Consider the following 12,533-nt stretch of genomic DNA (forward strand, 5'->3'; position numbering starts at 1 on the left):
GTAGAATTAGGGAAGGGAAACTGAAGACACTAATGACTAATTCTGTTCTCAGAGTTCCTAAAATGCCAGGTTTTTCTCTTCCTTGCTTCTGGGACCGTGTCTTCAATGTCAGTGGGGCAGGAGAATGGGGTGCAATGACCTCATGGAGACAGCAAGGTTTGACTCCATGAAAGGAGGCAGGGACTTCCATTTCTGAACTTGACTGGTGGAAGCTACTTTTCACACTAAGCCAGAGGAGTGTGACCCCAGGGAGAGGAGGCACAAGTGATGGGAAGCAGGAGTCTTGATGGTTTGAATTGCTTCTCCTCCGCAGACATGTCTATCCTCTTCCAGAATGCCCATCTCTCTCCACTGAGCATACTGGGACCTTGGCTTCTCCATGGTTCATGAAATACACTGCCTAGGTATTCAGAGAGTCTCCTTGACAGTCAGGACTATCCAGAGGATATTTGGCAAGCTTATGTTTTCTAAGAAGCACTAGATCTTCCTTGCTTTGCATAGACTTTACAAGTGCCCTAGAGTCCTCACCACCAGCTTGGGCACACAGACTTCTCTTTCCAGCATCATTAAGCCCCTGTGTGTGAGCTATCAAGTCTGATTTGCTCCTGTTGGAATAAGCTTTATGCTCAGTTCATCATTGCTCTACATCATTGGGGCAGCCCTAACAGTGCTCAGCACCACCAACATTTTTCATTAATTTTTCCCAAATTTAAATTGCTACTGTGTGACAACAGTAATATTCCAAGTGGTCTCTTGATCACAGTGTGCTAGAGCGTGAGAGTCCCAGCTGTGGCTCAAGGCACCTTGGTGCTATGCACATTACTGTCACAGGAATGGACTTTCTCTGACCCAAAGACCTTGGCATTTGATCTAAAGGTTATGAGCACACCACTGCTGCTCAATCTAGGGTTGATGAACTGGATCATTTAGTTTATGACAGAGCAGTCATATAAGCTGTCAGTGTACTAGGCACAGCACTCAGCCATGGCGGGTATGTCAGTAATGCAATATACACATCCGCAGAGAAAACCTGAGACATGGCAATATCGTGTAACAAGTTCAAATGAACTTACTATGTATGCCACATAGCAGATGACCAGAGTCACAAAGCTAAATCTCCAAGACATCTCAGACATGATGATGACTAGCCATCTGGATAGTGTAAAATGCAGAATGAAAAAGCAAAATATAATCACTATCAACGTGGCTTTTCTCCTCATGGAAAATTCTGGTAATAGGAAAATTGAGAGAAAAGCAGTACATTAAGGCCCAGCCTGTCCTATCACCCTAATTATATAGAAAGGATTTCTCTAAAGCATTTTCTATTCCTTGTTTCCTAAGCAGTCATTGAATTAGATCTTCCCTACCCCTGAGAGGAGATATTACCCTCTGGCTCTTCAGCCCCACTTACTCTTCTACTGCAAGCTACGAAAGACATTAACTGCGGTCACCAGCCTTCAAACATTTCCACACATGCTATATTTTATGCTCACTGCTTTCTCTGGGCTGCTCACATATAAAATAAAGTACATTTGCCTGTGTTTGCAAAATGAGATCTATTGGTTTGGTTTGGTTGATGTGGAGAATATTCAGGAACGGGTATTATCCATTTTGTTTCCTTTTTGTGTGCATCATCCATGTCTCCGTTTACTTGGTTGATGCTGTCCTCCCTGACTGTGCAGAGTTATATCAAGCCAGGCTTTCCATCCCCTTCTGTTAGGGAAAAACCAATGAGACAAGATCATGACAGAGATAAATTATCTCCACAGCAAACAGGAAGGGAAAATGGAGGCGCCCTTGAGTGGGGAAGAGGCTACCTGACCGGTTCCAACCAGCCCGACAGGTTAGTTTTTCCCAGCCCTCAAGCTTGGATCAAAGGGACTGCAAAGCACCAAAGGCCCCAGCTGCAAGGAAAGGGGAGGCACAGGCCAGGGAAGCTGCAAACCAGCCTCTGAGACACCGACACTGAGCAGATAGGGCCTCTGCCTTTCTGGGCTGGGCGCTAGGGTGCCCGTGCTAAATAAAGATAATGAAAAACAGTGATGCCCTCACTGACCGCTCCATCAACGCTGTCTCTGAGTCCACTGCTGGGCAGAGAAGGAGAGGGCTGAGGGGTGCCAGGGCAATAAAGCTGCTATGACTGTTTATTCCAGGTGGTTGGGGAAGAGGAGGAGGAAGAGGAGGAGGTTTGCAAACCACAGAGCCAGGTGCCAGCTGATGAGGCTCATGGGCTCTGCCCACGCACGTCTGAAAGCCGTGAAAGCTGTCGCCGGTGGGGCACCGCAGAGAGGCACTGAAAGCACAGCTTGCCCTGAAACTGTGACAGCTACATGACAAATCTATTCCTTCTCTTTTTAAAAATGGAAGAAAGCAGAGGGCATGAGATGGTATAGATTGTGATGAAAAGAAAAGCAAAGCTTCATTCTTTTAAGGGGTCTGCAGGGATTAACTTCATGCCATCAATTTTGAATAAAAGCTCATCACTAACTTCATCAGGGAGTTCAAGTTTTGCTTCAAAACTGATATCACATTATTTTACCTTATAAATTAACTTGTTCTCTCCATTTATTGTTAGCACTCTCTCCACCCTGGCAAAGTGCACAATTCATTGAGGAGAAGAGAAAACAAGAAAGCAAGTTTTTCAACACAGAAAGAGAATGGAGGAAAAAGAGGAGATCATATGGCCTAGATACTATAGCTTCTTGTACAACATACAGAGGCAGGATTTTATGTTATGATGGAAAAACACAAGGACATTTGTTATTGTCCAGCCCATCATAACACTTGAAAGACCTACTCAACCCTGGCAAATTAAAAATTCTCAGTTCCTATTTTAAACTAAAAGTCACAATAAAAATAAATGTTTGCTTATTTGTGAAGCTACTGAGATTCAAAAAAATGTTATAAATTAGTATAAACAATAAAGGATAAAATATCTTTAACCTGTACTCCAGCCATTACAAACAGGCTATTCAATGTTTCTTTTAGGTCCTATTAAGAGCTTTCTGGAATTCCTTTTTATGTTTGCAGTACATATACCATTGCACAATATTTACATTTAAAACAAAAAAGAAAAGCTTCCGGCTCTCAAAAATGGTTGGTTGTGATAAAGCCACTTAAAAAAATACTCTGCCTCTTAATCTTAAGCTAGCTAACAGCATCATTTCTCTCTTTATTACACTCATAAAAGAACGTGCAGGCTGTAAAGGTAAGTACCCAAAAGGCAGGAAATTGAGTAATTAAAGACTGCATCATAATACATCTTAACCTTAGTCCCTTACAGAAAACCTTTGCTTGTAATTAGCTGTATTATTCTAGCACTGTAGTACAAGGCATTTTACAGACAAAGGAAGAGAAAGCCCCTGCCCCTGAACTCAACTGGCTGCAACCGTTTCCGAGGGCCATAGCCACCAGGTCCCCCTCTGTCTTTTCTTCCAAAGCGAACTTCTTGCATCTGCCATCTGGGTCACATTAAATTAATCAGTGTGGACTGAGTGCAGAAGGTGCAGACGTGGCTCATGACCCGGGAAGCCTGACCTCGGTTGTGTGTGCCGCTTCCCCTCCACGCTTCTGGCTGGGCAGGAGGAAATGGTAATTCCCCCAGAGCACTAGAATTACCCTGGAAATAGCAGTTGGTTTTGTGATAGAGGAGAAAAAGGCTCTGAGCTGTACTTATTGCAAAAGAAAATGTCAATCAGAAGAGCTGCTTTTTTGGAGACCGTCCCTCTCACCTTTATGTCTTCTCTGGTCAGAGCCACACAGGAGATCATTTTTCAAGTCAAAAGGTTTATCTGATTCTGTGGTCTTGTTCAATTGGACTAGCCCATAATCAAATAGTAGAGAGCAACTAAAGACAATAAATGTGCTGTCCTAGGCTGAATCCTGACCCCTGCTCCAGCTGCTTTCCCTCCTTTGGCAAGACAAAGAGTCTGTGAAGCTGCTGCATCTTTTTCTTCCCCATCCCAAGGACTTCCCACCCTCTGGCAATGTAGAGCCCCACAAACAGCTTCTCAGCCAAGCTGCCTCATATCTCTCATGCTGAGGAAGCCTACCCAAAGAGGGGTCCCTTGCAGGCCCTTGCTTCCCGCACAGCTCTGTGAGAGCAAGGCTCACCTGGCTACTTGCCTCAATTTATCCCTTATGGAGGAAAGTGGCTTGGCACTGCTTCTTCCTGTTCTTTCCCTGCAGTTGTGCCATCCTTGCTCTGCATGCTATTTGGCCAGATTAGGGAATCTGGAATAGTTCAAACTATGCTTGATAAGTATTTCCAGTGATAATTGTGACTTTAACAGCTGTGGGCCCAAACCTCCCTACAGTGACTTTGCTAAGAGAAGTGGACCTGATCTTACGAACTCTGCTTGTAAAAGGCATCTCCCTGACCTATCATGGCTTTATTGCTATGAGCATATCTGTAGAACTGGACTCCTTAAACAAGACATTGGGGCTTGCATTTATCATTAATGTGTACTGTTAACAAATGTATTTCATTACCCACTCTCTCTTCATCTGCCAGTGTGCTATAAGAGCACACTGTCGTGGAAAATCACTTCATGGGGAAGGAATCAGATGTTGTTGCGAAATTTTCCTTAGAGTAATCCCATAATCTGGCAGTTTTTTGAAGAAGTCGTGCATCTGTAATATGCAGACAGCTTATTGCTAGGGAACAAAGCTTGCCTGTAATGAATATGTGATGTTAAATCTAAGCTTAAACAAGACTGCTATAATTGTTGCTTCTGCATGACAATGTCTTCACATGTTGATTTCAAAGGACTGCAATATTAAATTGTTTAAAAATAGCATTTATTGTCTTCAAAAATAATGCTGCCATCCTCAGATTTTAAAACCCTGCCTAGTCTTCTGCGGCTTTGTCAGCTTTTCCATCACAAACCCTGCTGAGAAGCGCATGGAGGAGGAGGAAAAGTTTGGATTTATTACTTCAGCCAGATGAAATGGCAAATGAGGTGAAACTGACTCTCCCAGGTACTGGATGCCTATTTGTGTGAAGTTGTAAATTAATATATTTTTTGGTGGAGTCATAAGCAAACATAGCAAAAAAAAAAAGAAAAAAAAGTCTTGTACGCTACTCAATTCTTGAATTATTTTGAAAAATCCCCCAAGTTTCTGATTTGAAGGTAGGGGAAAACTAGCAGGGGCACAGGAATATGTAAAGAAAGATATGTAACACCCAACCTCCTTTACAACCCCACAACACTGTAGCTTGAAATGCAGGAAAAAAAACAGGAGCACTGGCCTTGCAGTCTCCTGCTCCTCAGACCAGAAAAGAGGGGTAATAGAATAGAGTTACTGCCTCCTCCCAGCATGAAAACTAAGGGCAAGGGAGGTAAACTGATTTCCTAATGCACTTGAGACAGACAAAGCTATTTAATGCTTGTCTATACGTAACTGGGCTTGCCAACATGGCTTTAACAAGTGGAGCTATTTCTGTACATGTGAAAGGACAAGCCTAATTTAGATTGGCGAATGAATTTCCTTGCTGGTATAGCTTAGATCAGTTCTCGGAATAGAATAAAGGACTTTTGGCCAGTATAAATGCATCTTCATTAGGATTTTTTCTGTTATAACTATAACAAATTGGTTTGTGTGTTTCTTTTCCGTGTTCTTAAATGACATTACTATGCCAGCAATGCTTTTAAGAGCAAGCCTTACTTAGGAAGGTCTTGAGGGAGTTTGTCAAACACCCCAAGCAAAGGCAAACAAGCTCTCACTAGTCAAATGTGTAGGCAGGCCCAAAGCAAGAAGAGAACTGGCTAGCTAAGATACACATCAGGCTCCACTGAAGGATAGCATGAAGTAGATTTGGGCCACTTGACATTCAGGATGTCAGATACCCAGGTAGCTATAAAAAGCATGGATGTATGAATTGTGTGAAAAGTGGGAAAGTAGCATGCCTGTAAGTTAAAAATTCTCCTACTGAGTCTCAAAAACACATGTGCCAAACACTTATCTTTTAGTAGTCCAGGTCTGGAGTAGCAAAGCGTTCCCATTCTCTGAAACTTCTCTGGACTCCAACTGAAATTGAATGCAAATCCTAGAAACCATTTTCCTGTCACTGAAAAAATCCACTATCTTCTTGTTCTCCACTAGATAGTTCCCATCACTGCTCTGCAATAGGCCAGATCTTCACAGCTGCAAAGCTTGTGCTCCCTGAAAACACTAATGTAGGTCAAACTTCACTCTTCACCCCAGTTTTGTCAAAGGCCCTTGATAGTCATTGACAATAAAAAAAAGTGTTATCTCCAAAGCTGCCAGCTGAAAACACCTAGACAAGGATAAGTACAATAACTCGTATGAAATTATACTTTGTGTTCTCTGACACATTGCTCCTCTTCAAGCCAATTCACTAAGCCAACCCCATACCTGAGACAATAAACTAGGTTTTGTCCCTGCCTGACTTAGCAAAGTCCTTTGTAGCATAGACACTGCAAAGTAGAGCTCGATGACTGGGAGCTGCTATGTCTATTTTTTAAAGCTATGCCCACAGGCAACTTGTTGCTACACATGAGGTAATTGCCAGAGGGTCATCAGATAACCATTTCCAAAGAGAAATCCTCTCCTGGTATCCTGTGGGAGTGTAGTGAGTCCACCTTGGCTTTATTCATTGTTCTTCAAATAAAGAATTTGCATGCTATCAAGGAGAATATGCAACTTGCAAGACACTGGTGATGTATACAACCAAGAATGCCAAATACAGAAATTATTTGTGGTAGCTTTGAACTCATATGAGTTTCATCCTGGCTGCAGGAATGTTTATCAGGCTGTCTAGCTTGTGCTAGAATAGGTTTTGATCAGTTTGTGGTTCACCAACAGCACTTGCATGCAAAGAAAATGCAAGTACCTGCAGTTGGGAGATGGGGAATTTGGGTAGAAATGCTGCTTTGCAAAACCGCAGAGCACCACTTTCACCAAGATGATGTTACTAGCTTACTTTAAATTAGCTGCTGTTGCCAATGTCCTCGTCTTCCCCTTCAAGTCTTCACATGACTCTCAGTCTTAGAAACTGAGACTGCTATAACCAACCTGGAGACAGTTTGATGCACTCACATACTTGTCTTACCAGTTTTCATCTCCAGTTCCTACCTTTCTAGGTCTTGGGCCTTCTCCTAACTTAAGATTATCTTCCCAACAACCATTAAGTCCATGACTGGCTTTCCAAAACTGACAGGAGCCCATCTTTCAGTAGGACATTGCAGCTGCCAATCCTCCCCTGCTCCTCTTCTGGCACTAGGGCTGTATTCTGCTGCCATGTCGCTCTGCCTTCAGCATGCTGCACCCCAAAGCCAGGACTTCTCTCATGTCGTTCATTAGTTAAAGCTGCCATGGAGTGCTGTGAACATCTGTGGCACAGACATAAATAATAACAATCTACTGATTTGAGAAGCCAGACCAACAGAAATCTGATTTAAAAACCTGGAATAAAATTGCAAATATGTGACTTAGCCTCACCAAAACCAGTGTCCTTATATGGGTAACACCATCCACTACTTCAGACCGAGCTTTTGACACAGGGCTGTATAGATTTTTGTCCCTATGCAAATGGAAGCATTAACACTGAATTTCCTGGCTTTTGCTAGCTTATATCAGATTCAACATTATTTTATACAAAATTTTCATATTTATATTCTTTAATGCCTCCAAACTTCTTGTCTGCCAGGCAGCTGTTTAGTGTCCTCTTGAATCCGCTCTAGCTGCAGCTGGATTCAGATGTCACTCTGGGGGCTCTCCATTCTGATATCAACTATTATTTCTTTAAAAGTGCAAATAAATAAAACTATAAATTAAAAGAATCAAGAGGAAACATGTGCAGAGGTATTTTTTTAATCTTTTTTTTGATTCATCAAAGGCAACTGAGTCCCTCTAGTGCTTCTGTGTTGTGCTCTGCACTTGTTCCAGCAGTAAGATAATGTGAAATGGAAAACATTGGTCTTCATTACCTTGGCAACTCCCCAAATGTGTATATTGGTTCACTGCAAAAGAGAAAGGAGATGGGCAATGCATTGCATTTAAATCACTTCTAAGTCTGCTAAAACCTTATTGGGAAATCCAATTTCTGATATATGTTTCAGTAGATCCTGCAATTAAACACAACAAAACCCATTTTACTTACCTCTTCTTTTCAATGCATTTTATTTTTAGTTATTCTTTGCTTGTCTTCTTGATCTGTGAGTATTGTATCAGTATTACCTGAAATTATTGTATTACAAACTTCTAATCAAAGGTTGGCCTTGAGTTTAGTAAGGAAAACTTGTCTTTAGCATCCCAGTTCTACCATCCAAACATGCTTTGAGAGACACCAGGGCAGTACTTCATTCAATTCATTCCACAAATAATGGGAAGATTCAAAAATATACCTAAAGCCATTGCCAGAAGTTTTGGGGTTTTTCTTTTCTTTCTTTTTCTTTTTCTTTCTTTCTTTTTTTTTTTTTTTGATAGAAGGGCATGTTTGCTTAAAATACACTTAACAATACAAAAAATATATCAAATATTTAAGCTAAAAGGAATTACATTAAGCATTATTGGTCATCCCGAAGTGTCTAGATGCTAGAATGCGTAGACATGAGCCTTTGAATAAATTTCCAGACAGTACCATCCAGTCAATTCAGCATGTATTAAGATCCAGATTCCACAAAAGAACATAAGCTTTTGTTTTGTCTAGCTCAGGTTTAATCTGTGCTGTCCCGAATTTTGATAGGTGTAAGCATGCACTTACATGATTTTTTTTAAATTAAAGTAGCTACAGACAAGGCCATACAGTTTTGTGAGTTGGTTTAAAAAGTACTTCATGTTTTCTCTGCTTAAGCAATTATTCAAACCTCTTAGTCTGCAAAGGTGGATCATACATGTAAGAAGCATAGAAAGTATGGGCTTCAGCAGGTTGTGACTGATACCTATGCAACTTTGAAGTCATTTTAAATCATTTCTAAAACAAATTAAGCCCGGGTGATGTCAGACTTAGCCACTGTCCATGTGCCAAAAATTGCAGAACGACCCAAATTTGCTTTCTTATCTGCGCCTTCAGTTTTCTTTGAGTATACCTCTTCCACGATATTGCAGCACCCAGTTTCTGGGCTGGAGTCTGGCTGTCAGAAAACTGAAGTAAACAGAATGAGAAAAACAAAGTGAATTGTTTAGACCCTAATAATTTCTGATGGCATTTGTTTTGAATTATAATAAAAAATTTGAAATGATTCCCCTTTAACGTGTTCCTTGACAGAGACATTTTTAATCCAAACAACTGAACTTCAGCTGTTTTCTTACCTCTAATTCCATCTCCAGTTTTGTACGTGAAAATCTTGCAAACTGGCAATATATATTTGATATATTTAATTTGTTTGGGAGAAGACAGGTGTATTGTCTTAGTTATACTGAAAAATATATTGGTGCACAATTGAAATGGCCGTTGCTTTCAGCTTGTCTGACCCTACTCATTATACTCTCTGCCCTATGACTTCCCTCTTTCCTTACCTCCAACAGCTCCCTCTATATCGCAGCAACTAGCTCCTTCTTATGCTTGTAGGAAAACTGTATTATTTTCGAGCACAACTAATATTGCAAAAGATACTATTTTCCAAACAGACTATCTGGGAAGAATCAGAAGCTGGTAGAAATTCAAATGATTCTTGTTGCATTCTTACACTAAACTGTACTAAACTAAACTAAACTATAGAGGATGACAGATTTTGCTCGAGTTCAACTGGATTTGGGGTGCTAAAATTTAAATAGTGTCCAGGCACAGCATGTGGGATTTGATTAGCTTACAGTCATAGATTGAACCATGACATAGGACTATCCTTTTATCCATTGAAGCTATCAAACAAATACAGCTAGCCTACAAACAAAGGTGGCATATAAAGCTTGATGTCTATTGCCCATCATTAACTCTCTTTTGCACGGGGACCCCTTACACTGTCAGGTAGCATAAAACAGATCAGAGAGTCCAAACAATGTTATTTTCATCTCTAGCAATAATCAGTCTGCTCCAGGCTTTGGGAGCACAAACATTTGTAGAACTACGATGTTTTTAACACCATTCATTGTGCACCTATTTTGACTCCCCTTCTGCTGATACAAGTAAGTTGTTTTGTGATTTGAGGGTGAATATCATGAATGAGTACGTATTTGCAGCTGTTGTTTTACTAGAAAAATATAAAGGTTTTGAACTGCAATGGAACAGATATAAAGGGGGTACAAACTTTGTCCTTCTGGAAAAGGTGCCAATATCTTAGTCTGTTTTTTTCTGGTTGCGCATGCTATAATAGCATACTCAATTTATGAAAAACGGGACAAAATTCAAGGATGAGTGCTGCTCAGGGGCAGGAAGGGAGTTGGGATTGCTATGTCTGTGGTGCCCTAAACTAGGGAAAACTTTTCTCCTAATAATATCGGCCTTGGCTTGATGACTAATATCATTTAGCCTTGCTGAGGAGTCTGAGCTATTCTTTTCAGTCTGCCTTTCTAAATTTCTTCAGGACTTTTTGTTCTCCATTTCTTGGCCTAAGCTAGTGGGTTAAGATGTTTTGTCTGAACGTTTTTTCCCTCACCTAGACCATATCAGTGATTCATCCTGCAACATTTGGCAAGTCAATTAACATTATCTTGCATCTGTTTACCCACTTGCAACATGACAATGATGAAAGCAAAGATCTGGCTTGTTTTTCTGCACAAGGTGTTCCAGACTTCTACTGAAACATACATGGTGCTTGGAGATGTTGAAATGAATGAGAGCTGCTGTAAACCTCCAGATGAAGGAATCCAGTTGCCCCATTACAATCTGTATGGAGCTGCATTTCAGAAGGTGAAAGCCAGCTACATGAGTACCTGGCAAATCAAAGGTGTTGTGCCCTCCGGGGATCTTTATTCTCCAAGTCAATGCCCTGACACTGAAGATACTGGTCAAAATGTAATCAGTCAACTGATAACTCTAAAATGCGGGTATCAGCTGCTAAAGTATATAGTAGCTCTAGACAATTTCCAGATTTTTCCATACCACATACATACAATTATTTCTTTACTGCAAAAGGTTGTACAAAAGCAACCTCTAATACTCTGCTCTGAAACCATACGTATCACAGTTAATGGTAAAATAATTATTTGGACAACACCAGCACTTCTCGTTTCCACAGCAATGTTTGGACTAAAGAGAGGTGAACATAGCAGCTTAAAAATTCTATGACAGACAGTTTTTTCCTATTTACTAGTAATACAATTTCAAGCAGTAAATCAGATTATTTCTGATTTTAACCGTAGATCAGGAAATCAGCTAATCCAAATTTTCTAGTAGCACTATTTACAGTATTTAACCAGCATGGATACTACACCTTTACATCCTAATTAACCTGAAAGGTATTGCTTCCATGTATTCCTCCCATTCCTCCTTCATCTCCCAGTTAATTCCAAATTTAGGTGATGAGGTTTGAAAATTGGGTTCTGAAGATCCAGCACTCAGACTAGATTTCAGTCCTAGTGCCCAAATTCTTTAAGGCCACTGAAAGTTTTTCTCAGACTCACAGTACCTGAAATGGCAAAGAACCACCAGCAGGTACATGGCTTTTATCTACCCCCCTCTGCTAACAGCAAGATTTATAGCCTTACCAGGAATTGGATGATAGTGCAGCCCTGAAAGTAAGCAGACAGAGGATGTTTAAGGATGACACACTTAATTCATTTAAATAAGTGCGTCTCCCCACACCACTGAAAATATTTAAAGGTACAGATTTCATCTACCAAGCCCACACAACTCAGATACACCTGCTCAGCTTATGGCTCCAAATTGGGGGAGAAGAAAAGCCAAGAGGCGATTGAGTATTTGTCTTTTCTGACCTTGAAAGGGAAGCTGGGCATATTTAGTTCAAAACTGGTGTGAGATTTTCCTGAACTGAACCACCAGCTGCTGGAAACCTCACTCTCAACCTGTCAGGGTGGATGGCTAAGCAAATCTGGTTAAAAACAGCAGTTTCAGGGTTTTTTAACAGAAGTTTTGAGGTGTGAAGCCCATTTGGGCGCCGGTGTAAGCAGCTGCCCTGACTTCAGTGAGCAGGTGGCAATAAGAGAGCACTGCAGCTGGCATAAAGCGCCAGCGCGTATATTCACATGTGTCCCAACAGAAGCTTCAGGGCCATTTCTACTTTCAAATGTTTTCTTTATGAACCAGTAATAAGGTTTCGCAATTGCTGCTCACAATAAGGAACATTCACCCAAAAAACATTTAACAAACCAGCCTTTTGTAATAAAAGCTATAAATTGCCAGATTTTTGGTGCAGGGGGATATGTTTAATTGACATGTGATCTTGACTGCTACTCAGCTAAATTATGCACCACTGTTTTTGCAGGTTTCCCTTTGCTGGGTCACCCAGAGCAGCACTGTTTTGATATCAGACTTTGTTATAATTAAATGACTTTTTGGAAGGGAGCAGCTCTTTGATTGCCTTGTTTAATTAATACATTATTTGGAACACGTTCTCTATAACCTGCCTCTATCAGAAATGGCTTATAATTTCAAGAACCATATTACTGTG

The sequence above is a fragment of the Dromaius novaehollandiae genome, chromosome 1, assembly GCF_036370855.1.
Source record: "Dromaius novaehollandiae isolate bDroNov1 chromosome 1, bDroNov1.hap1, whole genome shotgun sequence".
NCBI classification, from domain to species: Eukaryota; Metazoa; Chordata; class Aves; order Casuariiformes; family Dromaiidae; genus Dromaius; species Dromaius novaehollandiae.